Source organism: Helianthus annuus, chromosome 14, assembly GCF_002127325.2.
Source record: "Helianthus annuus cultivar XRQ/B chromosome 14, HanXRQr2.0-SUNRISE, whole genome shotgun sequence".
Classification (NCBI taxonomy): domain Eukaryota; kingdom Viridiplantae; phylum Streptophyta; class Magnoliopsida; order Asterales; family Asteraceae; genus Helianthus; species Helianthus annuus.
Genome location: NC_035446.2, coordinates 83,486,124 through 83,510,513, shown reverse-complemented (window position 1 = coordinate 83,510,513; position 24,390 = coordinate 83,486,124).

The following is a 24,390-nucleotide window of genomic DNA, read 5'->3' as shown; positions in this document are numbered from 1 at the left end:
TGTATCACGTAACAGTTAACCCATTCATACAATTCACGTAATTCATGTGTCGTGTCTTTGATTACACAGTTTAACCTCACGTGGGTGTTAACCTAGTTACCACTGATAACGTACTTACATTTTATTATCGTTAATAAGTTTAACAGGTTAGTCATTACAATTCACACAGTTCATTGTTTCAAATTGAATATCACATAACATCAGACAGGGCCTTGCCCTACTGGGGTCTCCCTGTTCAAAACTCGGATAGCACATGTAATCATCATACAACCTCGGACATTAAATCAACATACAAACTCAGACATGGGTGATCATGTTTAAACTCGGTCCAATGGATAGTCAATTAAACTCGGTCCAATGATTTGTCCTTAAACTCGGTCCATTGGTTAGTCATTAAACTCGGTCCAATGATGTGCCCTTAAACTCGGACCAAAACAATTTATTATACTCGGACCAAAAGCAATTTAATAAACTCGGACTACATGCATTCTCTTGAAACTCGGACTCTAGACCATTAATTAAACTCGGTCCACATTAACAACCCAATAAGCTCGGCCCAAACAACTTTAAACTCGGTCCATATTGTATTTATTAAACTCGGACCACTATTTCTTCATTACATTCGGACATGGTGATGAAACATTTAAACTCGGACATAGTGATACATACAAGTTTAAAGTCGGGCCATCAACTCCCCTAACAAAGTCGGACTATAGGGTATCATATTAAACTCGGGCATGCTACCTCACATTAAACTCAGACAAAACACATACTCATACGTTCATCGAGATTGCATCAGTTACACTTCTTTTCATTCACAGTTACGTTCTATCGTTCACGCAATCAAACCCTAATTACACTATGTTAGACTAATATCATCTCAATCATCACGTAAATCATGTATTCTTAATCATCAACCCAATCGATTAAACAATCATTCAGCGTCATTATCATTATAATTCGAATCAAATCCAAAATCACAGACATCATATGGAGAACTAGGGTTTTTCAAGAGTTCACAAGAATCAAGAATCGATACAATTAACAATCATTTAAGGTTTACAAGTATTACAATGATCAATAACAATTACCTTGAATGATTCTAGATGAGGAGAGTGATCAAACTTGTGATGATTATCTTGGTGATGATGATGGTGATGATTGCTAGGGGATTAGAGAGTTGCAAGTACGTGATTTAGTTTTGTGTGCAAATGATTAGAGAAATGAGATTAGGGTTAAGTGTCTAGGATTTCACTAATTACCATCTACATCCCTAAGTATTATAATTTACAAATGCACACCATCTCATAACCGTTTCATAGTTCCACCACCAAGTTTACACATTTGACAAGTTTATCACAATTAACACATAATGATGCAACGTCTCACAACACACTTCATTGTATCAACACATATACAATTTCCATAGCATCTAATTGTGAAATCATTCAACTAAATAATACAAGAACGTGCAATAAATGCGAAATAGAAATCTTGGAAATTTGAGTTGTCACAGCTTTGCCCAGACGATGCCTATGGTCTGGAGAGTGCTGATTATGCTTAACCAAATCAAGACCCTTCATGTTCCCGATCTCTGTATTGAAGTCCTTCCTCTTGCTTACCGCCTCCGATCTCACGGCAATAGTCGCTTTTTGCTTTTCTCAACCTCTAGCAACCCCCTCATCCTCAAAGCTTCAAAAAACGAGGATGGGTGGCAACGTAAATTCTTCTTTGTTAGACGGGATTCCATTCCCAAAGGCAAAAGCCTTTCGGTGAAATGGTTGACCTCCGGTAGGGTTTAGGGTTTTTAGATATCCCCAAACATATCCTGGTGATGTATCCTGTGCTAATATCCTGATTTCTTCCTTTTGCAGCAAACTTCAAAGAGTTAGCTCCTCCTTCTGAAGAATCTCAAGAACGAATCAACCGGATCTACCAGTTGCCTGATTGTGACAGATCCTTTTCACAGCATCTTCCAAGTTCAAGCCAGTACTCCTCGTCAGATATGTCTGGTAAGAATCTCATAAATTTTGCACATTTATTAATATTAAAGTAAGAAACAAGAGTAAAGTTTTAGATATTTTCCCTGTTTAGCAGCACCAGTCAAAGCTCTAGAGGTCTTTGATCTCGACGAATTGGATAGTTATCCCATTCCTGTCCTAGTGAAGAAAGAACCCAGCAAACCTGCTTCTACCTCCAAACCAGCATCCGGCCCTAAACCGGCAGTTGTTCCTAAGCCTTCTCCTGCTACCAAGCCACGTGCCTCAAGTTCCCGAAAAAGAAAGGAGACTGACTCTCCAGCCTCGTCTGAAACCTTCCCCTTTGAAAACCACGGGTTTGTTGAATCCAGTGGCTTCATAACTGGCTTTCTTAATCAGGTTCGTATCCTTAACCTATATCCTGCAGCATATACTGGTTATTTTATATATACTGATGCATGTGCTTTCGGTTGTAGGGTCTGGAACTGTTGATGCATATTTGTGACAACAGCTTAGATTTGGTCTTTGGATATCTTGTAATTAGTTAAACGATAAACAGTTAGCGGGTTTAGCTTTGTAATAGTTAGTTGAAATGTTTGGGCTAACTAAACCCAAGGATTGGGTGATGGGGGCGAATTGGGCCTGTCCAATTCGCAGCCCAAGAGTCTTTAACCTAGCCCAGTTGTAAACCTTGTGTTATATAAACAAGGTTAGACATTAGGGTTTAGGTTAATCAGCAAAAAACAGTGTTTGTGAGAGGATTTTCGTGAGAGTTCTAGCAATTTCGTGTAAGGGTTAGAGCTTGGACGAATTAGGGTTTGATTGATTGTAATACGTTTGTTTGATAATCAATAGAAACCCGGTTGAAAGTGATTTGCTGTTCTACATGTTTTCTTCTACAATCTGATCTAGAGGATTCCGCACTCTAGGTTAGATAGACGATTCTGTGAAAGATCCATACATCAAGGGGACCTAAAATTGGTATCAGAGCATTAGGCTCTTGATTGCTCGGTTCAGAATTGTTTGCTGCAGAAACAAGGAAGAATTTTCGAAAATTTGAAACCTGAAAAATTAGGGTTTTGAGATTTTCGAAATTTTTGTGTGTTTTGATTCTGATTTTTGATTTTTGTTGGCTGTTTTGATCTTCTGGTTTGTTTGTTTGGTGGTTTGCAGGTTTTTTTCTGGAAAGATTTGGCTGATTCTGGAAAAGTTTGTGGCTGATAGACTTGAAGATTCGAAGACTGTTCTTCGTGTTCTTGAGTTTATTCAATCTGTTCTTGATAAATTTTCGAAATTTTTTGCTGATTTGCTGCTTTAATTTTGCAGGAAGTTGTTAGAGAATCAGAAAAATCTCCAAATTTTCGAACAGATCAAGTTTCCAGATTTATCCGGCGAATTTGACCAATTTTGCTGACTGACCAGCGAATTTAAAAGTTCCAGCAAAGTTACCGGCGAAGCTAAATCCAAAGGCGACTTTGGTGACCGTGTAAATTTTCCACAGCGAAATTAACACGGTTTCTCGGCGAATTTACTGGTCGTCGTAATAGCGAAATTGACCAGCGAATTTGACGATTTTGGAGCGAAGTTGTCAGCGAATTTGACCTACCTGATTTTCCAGCGAAATTGAACTTGGACTGACCAGCGAACTTGACCTGATTTTCCAGCGAAATTGAACTTGGACTGACCTAGCGAAATTAACTTAAAACCAGCGAAATTAAGAGAGAACCAAGTGGTGGAATTTCAGTTGGCAAGCGTCGGAAATTTTTCGGTGTTTTGCAAATAGAAATTGATCCGTAACTCGTTAGACAGAACCGTTTGCACCGTTGAACTCGTGTGATTTTTAGGACAAAAAAAAAAAAAAAAGTCTGGAAAATCCCGAATTCGGTTTTTGACATTATATATCATTGGATTGGTCTTTTCGAGACGATTCTAACGGTGTAATTTGATAACCACTGTTTTCGGAAAAATTTTGTACGGTTTTCTCAGTCTGTTAACGTTAAAATGTCGAACATGTCTAGTTTGAACGAGTTGTTGAGAATGGAGCATGAGGTTGGTACTACCAACAAACCACCTAAGATGATGAAGGTGGAGAACTATTTGACATGGAAGGATCGTTTTCAGTCCTTCATTGAATATCAGGATACGCGCATGTGGATATGCATCGAAGATGGATACGTGAATCCAACACACGACTTTGAGGGCAGACCACGTCGAACAGAATATGTGAACATGCAAGACAATGATAAAAAGATGTATGAGGCTGAAAAGAGAGCCTTGGCTGCAATCAAAATGTCGTTGCCTGATAGCATCAAACATACCTTCAAAAAGTACACTAACTCAAAGGATATGTGGGATGCTTTGGAGAAAAGATACGCTGGTAATGCTGATGTCAAGAAGAACAAGATTGATCTACTGAAGAAGCAGTTTGCTGTTTTCAAGTACATGAAGCATGAGTCACTTGAAGACGTCATCACACGTTACTACCATCTGATGTCAGAAATGGACAATTATGAGATCGATTGCTATTCTGATGTAGAGAAGAATGACAAGCTGCTAGATGCTTTGCCTACTAAGTGGGATATCTACACTTTAATGATCAAGGGTGAAGCAGATTATGAAACAAAAGAGCTTGAAGAGGTTGTTGGAAAGTTGAGAGCTTATGAGCTCAGCATGAAGAAGAAAGATACTGGATATGATCAGGTTCAAGATCCGGCAGTGTACAATGGGCTTACATCTTCTTCATCTCACAACGCTTCTAGCGACTCTGCTACTGCGTTTTTATCATGTGAGAATGAGCAGGTTATGGTGAATCAGGATGGTGATGTGTGTTTTGTTGCTGCTTCAGGAGGTTCATCAGGAGTTAAGAAATCGTCAGCTTCTAAGCAGAGTACTACTGCTAAGTCAATGCCAATGAGTGTGAAGTCTGCTGAAGAGCATCTGGCTCTCCTTGCTTCGTTTGTTGCCTCCTATGAAAACTATATTCAGGGAAAGATTTCTGATCCTGCTACTTTAGATGAAGACTATGATCAGATTGACCCTGATGATCTTGAAGAGATGGATTTGCAATGGCAAATGGCCATGATTTCTAGGCGTGTGAAGAGGTTTATGAATAGAACTGGGAGGAAATTTGTTGGAAGGAGCGTTGGTTTCGACAAGACCAAAGTGAGGTGCTTTAATTGTCAAAGTTATGGGCACTTTGCTAGGGAATGTCAGAAACAAAAGCAAGATAATTCGAGCCAGAGTTCAAACAACAGGAATGCATCAAACAACTCTAGCTCAAAGGCGTTGATCTCTACTGCAAGAGAGGGTTCATATTATTGGAGCATTCACTTAGAAAATGATGGGGATGTCTCTCAAGCATTCATGGCAGAGATTACTCCAATCGATGATGGTGAAGCTAAAGTAGATGATGCTGATGTGAAGGTGAATGCTGATGTGAAGGTGGATGCTGATGTGAAGGTGGATGCTGAAGTGAAAGTGGATGCTGAGGTAAAGGTAGATCAGACAACAGGTGCTGAAGATGAAAAACAAAAGTCAGAATATGAAAGAGAAGCTGAGGAAAAGGATGCTAAGTATAAACAATTGCAAGCTCAGCTTGCTGCTCTAATGGCCAACCTTGACAAACAAACAGGAGAGGTAAAATCTAATTCTGTATGTTTAAAATGTCGTGAACTGCAGGGTGAGGTTGAAAGGTTGTCTGCACAAAACAAAAGTTTGGTAAGCGAAATGTCTAACATTAAAGAATCAAACTTTTTTGCTAAAAGAAACGAAACGTCATACTTGAAGAAAATAAAAGGTTATGAAAGTGAACTTGATGCCGTAACCTGCAAATTAAATGAAAAACTTCAAGTCATTGACTTAGCTCATGACATGATGGCTGAAAAAACAAAAGAGATTTCTGATAAAAACAAAGAGTTGTCAGATGCTCAACTCAGAATTGTTGAACTTGAAAAGAAATTGGGTCAATTCAGGGATTCTGCTTTTGTTATGAAACATATGATGGGTGGGTTAAAGAAGAGTAATGACAAGACTAGTGTGGGATTCCAAGGCTTTAATGAAGTCCCACCTCCTCTTAGTCATGATTATTCATTCCTACCTGATGAAGATGAGCAAACCAAATTCATGTCAACAGCACCGAGTAGTTCCACAGCAGGTCGAGGAGAGGAGTCTGAGAGAGATGAGGCCAAGAAGGATAATAACAGCAAACCTGTTTTGAAAACGAAAACCTCACAACCTAGGAATAAAACCTCAACTTCTGTTAAAAAGATTAGTTTTGTTCAAGGAAGTGACATGCAAAACGAAACAGCTGTTATTGAAAATGAATCGAACGTAGAGTTTGCAAAAAATAAAAACAATGAAAATTCTGAAATTAAGCAAACTAAACCAAATCCTTCTGTGGCATCATCATCAAAACCTGAATCTAGTTCAAAGGCTTGAGATAAGAAGTCTTCGAAAAGGATGTCATGCTTCAAATGTCACACCAAAGGACATGTAGCTAGCTGCTGTCCTAACAAAACGAATGAAGCACAGGTGAATGAGAGGAAGAGAGAGAAGTCACCAGAGAAGAATGGTGATAAGCAGGAGAGAGAGTCCAACTCTCCAAAGAAATCTGCTCCTAAGCAACCAGAGCCAGTTGCTGTTGGTGAGGATAAGGCTGAAAAAGGAACTCCACAAGTTCCTCGTTTTCAAAGAAATCAACCTAGATTTCAGCCTAGATCTCCACCAGGCAGATTTGAGAGACCTAGAAGCAGTTCACCAAGAATGAACAATCAAAACACAAATAATTTCAGAAGTCAAGGTCAATATCAAAATCGATACCAAAATAATGGTGGTCGAAATTTTTATAACAATGGCTTTAGAAATTATAACTATAATGCTTCTTGGAATCAAAATCCAAATTTTCAAAGGTCAAATAGTCCAAACACACATAGGAACCCTCAGGACCAAAGACCTAGTGGAAGTCAAAATCAATTTCCAACAGGTCTAAGATCCAAGACTCCAGTTAGGAGTAATGGATATTGGATGGACGTTCCGGTGGTTGGTGAATTTGGACGACCCAAGACCATTAAGGCTTGGGTCCCCCAATCTAACTAATTTCTTGGTTGGTGTGTGCAGGAGCTGCTAAGGAGGATTATCAACTTGTGGTATGTTGATAGTGGCTGCTCCAGGCACATGACGGGGGATGCGAGGTTGTTGACTGAATTTGAAGAATATGATGGAGGACAAGTGAATTTTGCGGGTGCAAAAGGTGGTAGAATTACAGGCCGAGGAAAGGTGACCAATGGGAAGATCACACTGGACAAAGTGAACTATGTTGAGCAACTTAAACACAATCTTATGAGCGTGTCACAAGTCTGCGACAAGGGTCACTCGGTCCATTTTACCAAGAATGAAGCTTTAGTGTTGAAACCAGGTTTGAAGATACCGGACGATTGGATAATGATGCGCGCGCCAAGGAGAAATGATACTTATGTCATGGACATGGGTGCTAAGGATCCAACTGCAGTGGTGGCATGTTTACTATCAAAAGCATCTGAAGCTGAATCGATGTTGTGGCACAGACGCATGGCCCATATTCACTATCGCAAAATGAACTATCTTGTTAAAAATGAGCTAGTGAGAGGGGTTCCATTGCGGAGGTTTCAAGTGGAAGACAAATGTCTTCCATGTCAAAAGGGAAAACAACACAAGAAACCTCATAAATCTAAAACAGTAAATTCCATAGATGCCCCTTACGAATTACTTCACATGGACTTATTCGGTCCAGTGAACGTAAGGAGCATAGGTGGAAAGTACTATTGTTTAGTTGTCACTGATGATTACTCACGTTATTCATGGGTTTTCTTTTTAGGTACAAAAGATGAGACGGCAGAGATGCTGATAGATCTTTTTACAAAATTGGAAAACGTCCATGATGCAAAGATCAAGAGGATAAGGAGTGATAATGGCACGGAGTTCAAGAATCGTATACTGGATCTCTATTGTCTTCGCAAGGGAATTGAACATCAATATTCTGCCCCTTATACGCCTCAACAGAATGGAGTTGCTGAGAGGAAAAACAGGACGTTGATTGAAGCCGCTAGGACGATGCTTTCAGATTCTAAGCTACCAGTTCTTTTCTGGGGGGAAGCTGTGAATACAGCTTGCTACGTCCTAAACAAAGTGTTGACTGTTAAACGTTTTAACAAGACTTGTCATGAATTAATGTTTAACAAGAAACCAAACTTAGAAGGCTTTGAACCATTTGGATTACCCTGCACCATTGTGCGAAATAAAGATAAACAAAAATTCGGTGAGGTGGCTGACGAGGGCTACTTTCTAGGTTACGTACCTGGCGCACCGAATAAAAGGGTTTTTAATCTAAAAACTGGTAAAATTGAGGTTGTGTTTAATGTTGAAATCACTTCTTACAAACCTCAACAGTCAACGAGTGGACCAGCTATATTATATGATTATGAAAGTGTTTTTAAATCATTTAATATTCCTGAGTTTTCCAATGCAGATGAGTCTCAGCTAATTCAAACAGTGATTGGTGATGATGAAGGCGAGTTCATGCCTAGATCAAATGTTGATACAACAGATGCTCCGGGACCTTCTCAAGATGCTGCTGATACTGATTCAAGTGACGATGAACCCGAACCCAATCAGGGAGAGGATTTCATTAATCCGTTTGCGGATCAGCATATTCAGGGGGAGGTTGGATCAAACCTTGGTGACAATGTGGAAGTTGATGCTGTTGCTACTACACGAGCAAATAGAGATCATCCAGTTGACATGATACTGGGAGATCCTGCTGCAGGTGTTCAAACGAGAAGAAGCATAGCAGCGAATACAGGTTTATTTGTGTCGATTGAGAAGACTGGGATAGTGAACGAGTGCTTGTATAGTTGCTTTATTTCCCAAGAGGAGCCGAAGAACATTCATATGGCTCTTAAAGACAATTCATGGGTTGAAGCTATGCAAGAGGAATTGGCCCAGTTTGCTAAGTTGAAGGTTTGGGAGTTGGTTGATCTTCCTAAAGGTGAAAGAGAGATTGGCACCAAATGGGTATTTAGGTGCAAGAAGGATGAAAGAGGTATAGTCACGCGAAACAAGGCTCGATTGGTGGTCAAAGGGTTCAATCAGCAAGAAGGAATAGATTACAATGAGGTGTTTGCACTAGTGGCGAGGTTGGAGGCAATTCGTTTGTTTCTAGCTTTTGCTTCTTTCAAGGGCTTCAAAGTTTTCCAACTAGACGTGAAGAGTGCGTTTCTTTACGGGAAAGTCCAAGAAGTGGTGTATGTCTCACAACCAGATGGGTTCGTTGATCCAGATTATCCAGATCGAGTGTACAAACTTGATAAGGCGTTATATGGGTTACATCAAGCTCCCAGGGCGTGGTACGAGACACTGTCTACACATCTGATCAAGAATGGTTTTGAAAGAGGTCAGATTGACAGTACACTGTTCATCAAGAGGAAGAAGGAAGATTTTCTGCTGGTACAGGTGTACGTGGATGACATCATCTTTGGGTCATCTGATGAAAGCATGTGTAAAGAGTTCGAGCAGGTGATGAAGAGCAAGTTCGAAATGAGTGCTATGGGTGAGCTGTCTTACTTTCTGGGATTACAAGTTGAACAGAAGGCGGATGGGATGTTTATTCATCAAACAAAGTATGTGTATGACATTTTGAGTCGGTTCAAAATGAATGATTGCACTACTTCCAACACACCCATATGTGAAAATCACAATCTTGGCCCAGATCATGAAAGTACTGAAGATGTTGATCCTACTCAATACAGGGCAATGATTGGTTCTCTAATGTACTTGACTGCTTCAAGACCTGACATCATGTTTGCAGTATGCTTGTGTGCCAGATATCAGGCGAATCCTAAAGAGTCACACATGAAAGCAGTGAAGCGAATTATTCGTTACTTGAAGGGGAAACCTAAACTTGGGTTGTGGTATCCAGCTGATAGTGATTTGACGTTTGCTGCTTACACTGACTCAGACTTTGGAGGATGCAAATCGAACAGGAAGTCTACAACAGGTGGTTGTCAGTTCTTAGGAGGCAGGATCGTGTCTTGGCAATGCAAGAAGCAATCCTGTGTGTCTACCTCTACGTGTGAAGCTGAATATATTGCTGCTGGAAGCTGCTGCTCTCAGGTTCTCTGGATTCAACAGCAGATGCGCGATTACGGTTTGGATTTCACTCGTACTCCTATTATGATAGACAATAATGCCACTATTTCAATAACTAATAATCCCGTGAACCACAGTCGCACAAAACATATTGACATACGTCATCATTTTATACGGGATTGTGCTGAAAAGAGACTAATTGAATTACATCGAGTCGACACAGAGGATAACCTGGCAGATCTTTATACTAAAGCATTTGACAGGGCTCGCTTTGAACACTTAGTCGAACTCAACGGGATGAGGAATCCTGAATAACTGGTTTTTCATAAGAATTTTTTTGTAAATAGTTTACTGCTTTTCTTAAAAAAATCAAAAACACAAAAAAAAATTGAAAAATCAAAAACATAAAAAAAATAAAAAATTAGAAAATCAAAAATGAGTTATCACTGTGTGAAAAGGAGAAATGATAGTACATCAGCAAGTTAGATTGTCACACTGAAATTGAACCAAAATTGCTTAAGTGTGATAGTAGCTTCATCATATGATGTACCAGTAGGCAAAAAGCATGAAATAATCAACTTACCAAGGTGATATAAACATAAATGAACTGAATATGAGTGGGGAACACATCAGTGGTGTATGGTTTAATGACCTTAATTCTTGCGTTGATAGATTGCCAAAATCTGAAGTTTTGGGTCTTTATACTGTTGTTTTATCTAGGGATATCTTGGCTGTCTGTCTGTTAGAACTAAAAATTGTACATGACCCCAGGAAAGATAGTCACTTGGACTTAGCTCATTTCTATTTGAATGTCTGTATATTTCCCGATATACACAATTTTGATCTGATTCTGAAATCTTATCTGAAAAAAGTCGTGTACCTCCTCTGCTGCATCCAGATATATGCTGACCTGGAGGTGCTAGGCAACGACAGCTTCTGCTGCATCCAGATACATGCTGACCTAGCTGTTCGTTGTCGCACTATAGATCTTATACACCCGAAAGAGGCCCTCTAGTGCCCAAAAGAAACCCAAGAAACCTATATCAAACTGAGAAAATCTCATTTGATTTGTATATTATACCATCTCTGCTAAAGATCTATTCTGTTCTCTTCTCAACCTATTCCCAGTTAAGATTTCAGAACTCTGGATTGGACTTGTGAAAATATGTGGTAGGGAAGATACTTGCATGATAGAGTGTGCTGTTTATATTTCCAGGATTTGATTAGTATTTATTTGGGTGTTCATGGTTACGAAATTAAAACATGATAAAACAGATTTTATGCAGATCTAGACACAGTAATGATATCTTAAAGGATGAATTCAGTATACTCACCTACTACGATGAATCTTTGTGCATACCTTGATCGTGGGGGTATATCCTGAAGTGGGACACACTAATATATCAGTAATTAAAATTACCTTAACGTATCATACGGTAATGGTACTTGAAATGTTCATGCATTTTGTTTAAGTGGACAAACATACTGGTAATCGTCTTGAACTGCTTTTCACGAAAAATTAAATAAAGAATTATATGATTGTGTGAAACAGTTTGATTGTGCTGATATGATCTTCTTACCAGTGATTCTCACAAAAATAGAGTGTTTATTGTTTTTGTTATTTACTTGCTTTCAGAAAAATATAAAAATCCAAAAATAGTGTCATTTTCTGTTTAAAATTCTTAACGTACGGAAAACTGTTATTCTTGGAGGAATTGTTACTGATAGGGGGAGACGATGTTAGAAAGTGAGTTCAAAATTTTTACTTCTGCAGGTTCTTGTGTGTTGGACAAAAAGTTTTGCGTGTTGGTGAAAAATTGAAAAAGCTTAATCTGTTATACAGTTTAACTAATATCTTGGAAAATAATAATTTATTTAACTTTGTTAAAAAATTCTTATGGTTTCTCGAGATGTTTGTTTTATAGTATACAGATTGAAGCAGTTTGTTGCTGAGAAGTTGCAGTGAAGTGTGAAGATGAGAGTTTGCTTGGATGCATGGTAGAACCTCCTTTCTATATTGCAGACAAGATTGAAGAGTTTGAAGATTGCTTTGCAAATGCTGAACTGGAGTTTGCTCAAACGCTAACGTGTTGAAGATTTGGTGATTGGATGCATCAGCTTAGGGGGAGTCTGTTGCTGACAGAAGCTGTTGAAGCTGAAGCTATCCAAAGACCAAAGACAGTGCAACATTACATGAAGATTGCAAGAAGACCGAAGACAAAGTTTTGACTCAAGACAAAGTTTTTATGAAGCTATTGTCAAGGGGGAGTTTGTTGGTGCATATTTGTGACAACAGCTTAGATTTGGTCTTTGGATATCTTGTAATTAGTTAAACGATAAACAGTTAGCGGGTTTAGCTTTGTAATAGTTAGTTGAAATGTTTGGGCTAACTAAACCCAAGGATTGGGTGATGGGGGCGAATTGGGCCTGTCCAATTCGCAGCCCAAGAGTCTTTAACCTAGCCCAGTTGTAAACCTTGTGTTATATAAACAAGGTTAGACATTAGGGTTTAGGTTAATCAGCAAAAAACAGTGTTTGTGAGAGGATTTTCGTGAGAGTTCTAGCAATTTCGTGTAAGGCTTAGAGCTTGGACGAATTAGGGTTTGATTGATTGTAATACGTTTGTTTGATAATCAATAGAAACCCGGTTGAAAGTGATTTGCTGTTCTACATGTTTTCTGCTACAATCTGATCTAGAGGATTCCGCACTCTAGGTTAGATAGACGATTCTGTGAAAGATCCATACATCAAGGGGACCTACAGGAACGTCTCATGTTCCTTTATGAGGATGCTTGTGGGCTGAACAAGATGCTGGAGATCAAGCTTAAGAAAGCTGAAGAAACCATTGCTGACCAAGGGATGATCGCCAAAGCACAATCTCAGCATTATGAAGACAAATTCAAGGCCGTGACCCAAGAAGCCAAAGCTGCTATCAACAAGGCCAACGAAGATGCCCAAGCCAAGATGGACGCCGCCCAACTCCAATGTGAGCAGGATAAGACTTCCTACCGAGAAGGTCTCAAGGGGTCAGTTGTAGTCTCCCTCCTACAAGCCAGATTAAGGATGGCTTATGAAGCCAAAACCTTGGGCTTTGAATGCCCTTCCTGGGATGTGAAGGCTTGGGAGGCAAAACTGAAAGACCTCGGGGGAAGTCCTGTTGAGTATCCTGCCAAGCTTGCGGGTGAAGAGCCTTCCAAGGCAGCGAAGGAAGCGGTGGATGCTGAGAAGAATCCCGGGGGTGATGCTGGAGCAGGTGCTGATGGAGCAGTGGCTGAAGGGGGTGCTGCCCCTTGAAAGCAGCGAAGTGGGCGATGATGGATGTTTATGCCGAGGCCGGAGCCCACTTTTTTAAACTTGATAGTTATGGTTTGTAATCCCTGAACAATTTCCTCTTCATGTTTTAGAACAATTTACTTTCTTGCATTAAGACAATATAATGGCCAAAGGTGGATGGGTCCTGGGTTTCAGGACGAAGCCCTTGGTCATTAATCAGTATGCTATATTTTGAACATTATAACAGTTGATGGCAGATGGGTCCCGGTTTGAGATGAAGCGTTCAATCTGTTAAGTAAATCTAATTTAGGAAACTATTTTGCTTTTGGTGGATGGGCCTTAATTTAAGGTGAAACCAGAAGCACAACTTTTGACATGTTAATAATATAACCTACCTTTGACTTACTTGCCTTTGTCAATACTTTAGTTTCTCATTATATACTATTTTGATATCAACTAGTGCAATCATTCAAATCCATATTTTTAGCAATATTTTGTAAAAACAAACTTTGGCAAATAGATCTTCTCAAAATCCCCATATCTTGGATAGAGTTTCAAAATAATTTGTTCTTTGTAAAACCTCGAATAGTTTAAAGTGTTTAAAGGAATAAAATGGTCTACTTAGCTTTTATAAACAAATTCCATTTTGATTTTACACTTAAGTCCCTGTAACTCCAAATATTCCAAACGGGTATCCCGTATTATATCCTGGAATATATTCTGAGAATATATTCTAAGGGTATATCTTGAAGATATATCCTAGTCAGGATGATTAAACTTCTGACATGGTTTCAAAAGCTCAATCAAATTGCCTAGGATTCTCAAAGGAAAGATCATACCAGGAATAGAGTATAAGCGTAATTTCAAACTTCAATCCTTTTTGCAATTCCTTGTACCAAGATGTCCCCAGTCCTTGCATGCTTGGTCCAAACTCGACTCTTAGTGCCTTACATAATTGCCTTAGGAGAAATGTCCCCTGTGTACAAAATCTTTCAATACTTAGAAAAACTTACTTAGACTGCGTAGACAGTTCTTGCGTTATTGGGGTAAAATCCAAAAACATCCTGGAGACAAATCCTTAGTATCCTGGGGATAATCCCAAATTTTCATGCGCTACAGGCGGGAGTGTATAAACTCCAATACTTAGAAAGGTGAAAACCTTTAAACCTTAGAGAGTATGAAAATACCCTTCCGTGAGAGAGGGTGATCAATCCTCATACACCTTTAGAATTCAGGATATAGCCAACAGTAACGAAATTGTCAGCCACTTTTACATGAACTGGTCCCGCCACCTTGAACTATTCCCGAACAACTTGCGCTCCAGGCGGGGTGTTTAAGCCCAATTCGGATGAAAGGTGAATACCTTTAAACCTAAGAAGGGATCAGGATCCCTTATACGTGAGAGAGGGGGCCAATCCTCTAGTCTTTCGAAACATCCTAAGTGTGCATCCTGGAACTATATCGTGAAGCATATACTGCAAAACATTCCAAAACTAAGGTGGGTGTTAGCTTGGCTAACACCCCTCCGATGCTTAAGTTAGTATTGGGTTCAAATAAAATAAAGTATATTCAAAAGAGACAGAATTCATACCATCTTGAGTTAGAAATTAAATTCTAAACTCACTTGAAATAGGCTTTGAGATGTATAGCATTCCAGGATCTAGGTAGTATATCCCCTTCCATATTCTTAAGCTGGTATGCTCCTTTTCCGGATTCTGATTCAATCTCATAGGGTCCTTCCCATTTTGGGGCCAACTTTCCATCAGCAGGATTTGTAGTATTCTGAAAAGCCTTTCTTAACACCCAATCTCCAACCTTAAATCTTCTGGTCCTGATATTCTTATTATATGCTCCGGATATTCTTTGTTGATATGCTGCCATTCTCAACTTTGCCACATCCCTCGTCTCATCAATAGTATCCAATTTTTGACATAGGGCTTCAGGATTCTTCTCAGGATCCCAGAGGTTGGATCTTGCTGTAGGTATCGCCATCTCTATCGGGATTACTGCCTCTGCTCCAAATACTAAGGAAAATGGAGTTTGCCCAGTAGCATTCTTCACAGTTGTCCTGCCAGCCCATAAGACAAACGGTAATTCTTCTGCCCATCTTCCCTTCTTAGCCCCAAGTCTTTTCTTCAAACTGCTGACAATTATCTTGTTTGAGGATTCTGCTTGTCCATTCGCTTGAGGATGTACTGGAGTAGATGTTATCATTTTGATCCCCCAACTCTTGCAGAAGTCAGTGGTCCTCTTGCTTATAAACTGGGACCCATTATCACAGATGATTTCAGCTGGTACCCCAAACCTGGTCAGGATATTCCTCTTTATGAAGGATACTACTTCTTGGTCTCTAACTTGAACAAATGCTTCAGCTTCAACCCACTTGGAAAAATAATCCGTCATTGCTAGCATAAAGACTTTTCCTCCCGGGGCCTTTGGTAACTTCCCTACTATATCCATACCCCACTTCATAAATGGCCAAGGGGAAACAATAGGATATAACGGTTCAGCAGGATGATGCAATATGTTACTATGTCTCTGACACGCATCACATCTTCGAGCATATTCTGCGGCATCTTTTCTCATTGTTGGCCAATAATATCCTGTCCTCAACACTTTTGAGAATAATGACCTGCCCCCAGTATGGTTACCACAATCCCCTTCATGTATATCCTGAAGTACTTCTTTGGCTTCGGGATCCTCCAAGCATCTCAAGTATGGTCCTGCAAGAGATTTCTTGTATAAAATATTATTTATAATAGTGAATCGTGATACCTTCATCCTAAACGCCTTAGGATTTTCATCTCCGGGGATATGTCCTTCCTTGAGATATCTAATGATTGGAGCCGTCCAGGATTTAGGATCATGTTCAGGATACACCGCTCCAGGATCCTGAATACCTGCTACTTCTTTATCCTGAGGATTCGTTGCAGGATACAGGATATGTAATATCGGTATTGGGGTCCCGTCTGGTATCCTGATTGATGATCCCAAGTTTGCCAATGCGTCTGCTTCGGCGTTATCCTCTCTTGGTACCTGTTCAAGTGTAAAAATATCGAAATATCCTGCTAATTTTTTGAGAATACCGAGGTATTCGATTAATTTCTCACCCTTGACTGCATAGGATCCATTAAAATGATTAGTAATCAACAAGGAATCAACATATATTTGCAAATTCTTGATATTCATATTCTTAGCCAATTCTAATCCCGCAATCAAAGCTTCATATTCTGCCTCATTATTAGTAGCAGGGAATTCACATCTAATAGCCTGGGGTATTATGTCCCCCTGTGGCGATTTTAGTAGTATACCTAAACCTACACCTCTTACATTAGATGCACCATCAGTGTATAACGTCCAGGATTCTAAGTTTTCTCCTAGTTGTTGCACTTCTAGGTCTACTTCATTCTGAATATCACTACTGAAATCAGCCACAAATTCTGCTAGAGCCTGAGACTTTATTGCATTTCTAGGTTCATATATTAAATCATAGGCACTTAATTTTACCGACCACTTAGCCATTCTACCCGACATCTCCGGTTTCATAAGCATATTCTTAACAGGATAATTAGTTTTAACATGAATCCTATGTGTTTTAAAATAATGTCTAAGCTTTGTTGATGCCATAACTAGAGCCAGTATTAACTTTTCTAGGTGAGAATATCTAGTTTCAGCATTTAACAAACTTTTGCTAACATAATAAACAGGATACTGCTGACCTTCGTGATCCTTTACGAGTACCGCACTTACTGCATTCCCTGATACTGCAAGATACAGGGATAATGGTTCACCATCCTCAGGCTTCATCAATAGAGGCGCGGTTGAGAGATACTTCTTCAAATCCTGCAGGGCTGCTTCATGCTTCTCACCCCATTCAAATTTCTTATTCTTTTTCAGGATATCATAGAATTCTTTACATTTTTCCGAGGATCTTGAAATAAATCTATTCAAGGCTGCCACTCGTCCTGTTAATCGTTGAACATCCTTCATATTCGAGGGTGACTTTATATCCAGGATAGCTTTGATCTGCTCCGGGCTTGCCTCTATCCCTCTTTTTGTCACCATGTATCCTAAAAACTTTCCTGCCCCCACTCCAAAATGGCACTTTGCAGGATTTAGTTTCATATTATACTGGTCCAGGATATCAAACGCTCCTTTAATATCCTGGAGATGATCCTCAGCCTTCTTGGATTTGACCACCATATCGTCAATGTACACCTCCATGGTGTCCCCCAGTTTGTCTTTAAACATCATGTTCACCAACCTCTGGTACGTTGCACCTGCATTTTTCAAACCGAAAGGCATAGCAGTATAACATTAAATACCTGTTGGTGTCATGAAAGCAGTATCCTCCTGGTCTGAAGGTTCCATTTGAATCTGCTGGAATCCTGAGGATGCATCCATGAAGGTCAACATTTCATGACCGGCAGTGGCATCCACCATCGAGTCTATATGAGACAGAGGGAATGGGTCTTTTGGACAAGCTTTGTTCAGGTCTGTGTAGTCTACATAGACTCTCCACTTCCCATTCTTCTTTTGAACTACTACCACATTTGTTAGCCATCTAGGGAATTTGACCTCTCTGATCATCCTGGACTTCAATAATCTTTCAACTTCCTCTTGGATAACTGCATTCCGCTCAGGGGCGAATTTCCTTCTCTTTTGTTGTATAGGCTTGAAAGACCTGTCAATTCCAAGCTTGTGAGTAATAATGTCTTTGGATATACCTGTCATATCCTCGTGCTTCCATGCGAATGTTGACATCCTGCATTTCAGAAAGTTAGTTAACTGTTCTTCAATATCCTGAGGGATATTGGTTCCTACGAGCACCGAGATATCAGGATTATCCTGATCCAGGATAACTTTCTTCACATCCTGCTCCGAATTCTCCACGATATCCTGGGCCCGCATCTTTAATTGCTATGCTGCACTTGGTTTGGTCGAGGATTTCATTGAGGATGAGTAACATTCTTTCGCCTCTTGCTGATCACTATCGACTTTGACAACTCCCCAAGGGGTAGGGATCTTGATGCATTGGTGATATGTTGATGGTACGGCCTTCATATCAAGAATCCATGGTCTTCCCAGTATGATGTTATAGCAGGATAGAGAATCCATCACACTGAAACGTTGTATCGAGTTGACTCCTTCAACATATACCGGCAACTTTATCTCTCCCACCGTGTTCCTAGCTTCTCCACTGAAACCAACGAGCACAGTAGACTTCGAAGTGATATCCATCGGAGACACATTCATTCTCTTCAGAGTCTCCAGTTGGATTATATTGACGGAACTGCCATTATCAACCAGTATCCTGCGTACAAGATGGTTAGCCACATATAACGTTATTACCAGAGCATCATGATGAGGATCCTGGACAGTATCCCTGTCATCAGCATCAAACGTGATCATTTTGTCAGTTGTGAGGGTAGTCATCCTGACAGGTTTGTCTCCCCTCTCAGCCTTAGCTTCTTTTGCATGTCTCTTCGCCACCGAATACGAAGTCCCACAGATGTCGGATCCTCCCGAAATGAAGTTGATTATCTTGGCATCCGCGGGAGGCGAGGCTGCTCGTTCAGGATCCTTCTTAGTATCCTGACCTTTATTCTTCTTTCTTCCCAAGAGATCTTTTAAATATCCCTTGCTCAGAAGATAGCTTATTTCCTTCCTCAAGGCAATGCAATCCTCCGTAACGTGTCCGAAATCCTCATGGAAGGCACACCATTTGGATTTATCCTTCCAATCAGCTTTTTGTTGATTCTTCCGAGGCCACCTGGCTTTATCTCCCAAACCCTGCATAGCATACATTAGTTCAGGTATATTAACAGAAAAACAATACTCGGATAATTCAGGATATTCTTCAGGATCCTCGTCTTCGACAGCATTCACTCTCTTGTTATCATTTCTGCCATATGGCTTGGAGCGGTATGGTTTGTACGAGGATTCTGACTTCATGTTAGTCGATTCGTATGTTGAGGATGCATTCTTCCTTTCTTGCATTTTCTTGTCATCCTCCAATCGAATATATCTTAGAGCCCTGTTACGAGCCTCGTCGAGATTCCTGCAGGGATTCATTACAAGATCCTGATAGAACTGAGAATCCTTTTGCAACCCCATCTTAAAAGCTTGCACGGCTGTTGCAACATCAAGATGCGGGATATCCAAGGATTCTCGACTGAATTTGTTTACATAATCCCTCAAGGATTCCTGAGGCCCTTGAGTTATCCTGTAAAGATCACTGGTTAGTTTCTCAAAACTCCGACTGCAAGAAAATTGATTGTTAAATAAATTCACTAAGTGGGCAAATGATGTAATCGAATGTGGAGGAACATTTAACAGCCATTTTAAGGCTGGTCCTGTCAGAGTAGAACCGAAACCCTTGCACAGGCAAGCTTCCTTGAGCTCCGGAGGGATAGGGTTGATCTCCATCCTCTCCCTATACTGGGCAATATGCTCTTCAGGATCCGTGGTTCCATCATAAAGCTTCATGTTTGAAGTCTGAAATCTTTTTGGGATTTCAGCATCACAAATAGGACGTACGAACCGAGATATCCTGTGGCTATCCTGGGATACTTCAGGAATTGGCTGAACCACCCCAGGTACACTGGATATCATATCCTTTAGCTTCTGAAGCTCCCTGGATAATGCTGACGTTACGGCTGTATCCTGCAAAGATCCAACACTGTTAGTGGCAATAATATTATTATTATTAGACACGTTACCAGTCGGAGGATTCTGCCCATATCCTGAAGCATATCCTGAGCTCCTCGCGGTTGACATCCTAACCGAGGAGGGTATTTCAGGAGTATGATTCTGAGGAAGGCTGGGCACAATATTCCCGCTATTTTCCTCAGTATACACAGCTGAACTAAAGTTCAAAGTTCTGGGCTGTAGTGGAGTGACGATATCCTCGGCAGATCTGCTCGAGCCGGATTTCAGGAGTTGTATTTCCCTCAACAGCATCTGGTTTGTTTCCTGTTGCTGCCTCATTTGTTCCTGCACACTCCCAAATAAGGTTAGAATTTCATCATTAGAAGCCAAAATCGGAGCAGATCCCTGAACATTCCGAGTAGGGATAATATCCTGAGATTGTGAAGAAGATTGCATCCTTGGAGGAGGTGGTGGAAGCATCGGACCAGTAGTAGCAGAGGTTGTAGCAGACACAGTGGAAGAGCTCATGTTTGATCTCGAGGCCATTGTAAACAACGTGGCAAAAAGTTTTTGAAAACAGAAAACCGATTAGCGATTTCACAAAAATTTTTAGTAAAGAGAGCACCACTTGCCCCACGGTGGGCGCCAAATTGTTTTGGTCAAAAATTACCTAAGTAATTAAGTGATCAAATTAGTTTTGTGAGGTAGTGTGCTAAGAGAATGTGTTCAAAAATGTGTTGATTAAATTTTTTGCAAAAAACAGTTTCAGGATACGGCTCAGGATATCGAGCTGTATCTACGATCAAACAATGAGCAAAAACTAAAGGGGATGACACGAGATTTACGAGGAAAGCCCTTGATCAATCTAGATCGCCGGCATAAAACCTCGGGAGCTGACAATCGCAGCTGCCTTGTTCTTGTTATTACTTCAAACTTCAGGATACAGTGCAGGATGTGGTGTGGATCGACTAAGTGTTACAATATGATTCGGATACAAGTGTGGTGTTTGCAGTAAGCTAGAGAGTGAAAGTGTACGAGAGTGTTAGTGAAAGATTGTGTGTCTTAAACTGATCCGCCCCCATCTATTTATAGTAAAGATAAAGTAACTAACTATCCTCTAAAATCGGGATCCAACGAATATTCCTCAGCCGAACGTTGTAGACCCAGTCTTTCGGGTTCAACGTCTCTCCCTTAACAAATACGCCCGAGTCTCGAGGAGAAGAAGTCCAATTGACCGTTAGCAAGTTCCAGCCTCCAACCTGCACGTAATTAATTCGATATACCTCGGATATTATCCAGGATGTTAGCAATATCCCTGTCCAGTATCCTGATCACAAGTAAACAATCATAATCAGAATATTAGTCAAGATATACGTTCAGAAAATGGCCCATAACATTATCCACAGAAGCAATCAGTTCCTTGGGTTTGACCCCAGTTATTTGGGCATGACCCCAGTTCCGCCTGTAGCGCATGATGATCCTGGTATAGTTCATGGCAGTGGGACCAGTACTCGCTTTAGGGGCTGATAATTCCATTGTACTGGCTATACCTAGTGTTTTGGTCAAAAATTACCGAAGCAATTAAGTGATCAAATTAGTTAAGTGAGGTAGTGTGCTAAAAAATGTGTTGAAAATATGTTAGTTAAGTTATTTAGTAAAACAGTATTCAGGATACGGCTCAGGATGTAGAGCTGTATCAATGATCAAACAATGAGCAAAAAAGTAAAGGTTGACACGTGATGTACGAGGAAAGCCCTTGATCAATCTAGATCGCCGGCATAAAACCTCGGGAGCTGACAATCGCAGCTGCCTTGTTCTTCTTATTGCTTCAAACTTCAGGATACAGTGCAGGATGTGGTGCGGATCGACTAAGTGTTACAATGTAATTTGAATACAAGTGTTTGAGTGTGGTGTTTGCGGTGAGCTAGAGAGTAAAAGTGTTTGAGAGTGTAAGTGTAAAATTTCATGCCTTAAACTGATCCGCCCCCATCTATTTATAGTAAAGATAATGTAACAAACTATCCTAAACTTCTGGGTTCCAGCGAATATTCCCACTCGAACGTTGAGGACCAAGTCTTTCGGGTTCAACGGCTCCCTCATAACAAATACGCCCGAGTCTTGAGGAGAAGAAGTCCTGATGACCGTTAGTAACTTACAGCCATTAACCTGCACGTGTTTAATTCACTCAACCTTAGGATATCGCCCAGGATATTAGCAATATCCCCGTCCAGTATCCTGGTCACAAATAAATAATTAAAAGCGGGGTATTAGTCAGGATATACTCAGAAAATGACCCATAACAATTGTCCCCAAATATATCGGTTGGTATACCAATCCAACGGATATATTTCAAAAGTCTTATCCCATAACTCAAGGCATTTAAAACGAAGCGACGGTCGAGATCACATCGTAACTTCCAACGCGCTTTTTGCTCAATGGAGATCCATAATGCCCCTATATCTTCTCTCTTCTTGTTTGAAAAGCAGATATCTTCAACAGAGCTTTCAGGTAATTCTTCATTTCTTATTTACTTTCTATCAATTTCCCTTGCCTTCTTCGTGGATGTCGAAACCTTCACCCAGCAGAATCTCCTCAAAAATCCCGAAAAGGAGGTCTGTGCCTTTGACAACGCAGACATTGCGGCTTTGACAGCTTCTGGCGCTTTCCCTAATAACACGGTCTTTAGACCATTCGATCGGATCTTTCTTCCGCTGAATGGGTTTGCTTTCCAGCATATCTTTTTTCGCTAGGTCTTCGATACCCTTTTCCTGAATTCATGATGCAATTCTTTCGAACCACCGGCATCTCTTTTGCTCAAACTATGCCCATGGTTTGGAGAGTATTAATTGTACTTAACCAAATCAAAAACCTTCATTGCCCCGACCTCTGCATCGAGGATTTGCCTATTGCTTATCGCCTCCGATCTCACGGCTCTAGCCGGTTCTTGCTTTTCTCGACCTCTAGCAAACCCCTTATTCTTAAAGCCACCAAAAACGAAGACGGATGGCAACGCAAGTTTTTCTTTGTCAAACGAGACTCCATTGCTGAGGGTGCCAATCTTCCGGTGGAGTGGTTAACCACCGGTAGGGTTATAAATATTCTCATGGACCGTTTGGTTTTTATCTTCTACTAATATCCTTCTTTTTTATCCCTATGTAGTGAATTTCAAGGAAGTAGCTCCCCCTACCGCCGAATCAGAAGAAAGAGTCAACACTGTTTACCGATTACCTGCAATAGACAGGACCTTCACCACACACGTCCCGAGTTCCAGTCAATACTCGTCATCTGAAATGTCTGGTAAGGATTACTTTTAAAATAATTAGCTAACACAGTATAATAATAAAATGAAGAGTAATAATGATGTAAAACTTTTCCCTTTATGCAGCACCGGCCAAGATCCCTGAAGTCTTTGACCTCGATGAGTTGGACAGTTATTCTGATCAGGTTCAGGTCAAGAAGGAACCTAGTCCTAAGGCCACAGCCTCATCCAAACCCAGCAGCTCCAAAGCCATCATTATTCCCAAACCTTCACCGGCTACCAAGCCCCGGAGTTCAAGTTCCCGCAAAAGGAAGGAGCCTGATTCCCCTATCATTTCTGACACCTTTCCTTATGAGAAGCACGGGTTCATTGAAGCTAGCGGGTTTATGACTTCCTTTCTTAACCAGGTTAGTATTCTCATATTATATCCTGCGGCTTACATCATTTACAAAGATTTATTAGTACATGTCCTCTTACCTTCGCAGGGTCTTGAGCGTCTGGTTCACCTATATTAAGAATCCTGCAGGCTTAACAAGACGCTTGAATCCAAGCTAAAGGAAGCAGAAATCACAATCTCTGATCAGGCATGATTGCAGCCGCCAAATCACGTCATTACGAGGAGAAATTCAAAGCTATGACTCAAGAACACCAGACTGCTCTCAACAGAGCTACTCTTCAAGCCCAGGCCGATCTTGAAGCTGTCCACATGCAACATGAACAGGATATGGTCAGCTACCGGGAAAGCCTTAAGAGTTCCGTCGTCATTTCTCTTCTCCAAGCCAGGTTGAAGATGGCCCATGAAGCCAAAGCATTAGGTTATGAATGCCCTTCTTGGGACGTCGGTGCTTGGGAGACCAAGCTAAAGAACCTTGGCGGCACTTCTTTTAAACCAGCTATCGCTGAATCTTCCAAAGCAGTTGAAAAAGCAACCCATACTGAGAAGGATGCTGAGGAGGATCCCAAGACGGATGCTGCTGAAATCATTATGGACGAAGAAGATACTGCCCCCTAAAGTTCATTTCCTTTAAATTGTTTGAACTACTTTATGAACAATTTTCATTTTTGTATCGAAACAATTTGATAGCCAAAGGTGGATGGGTCCTGGGA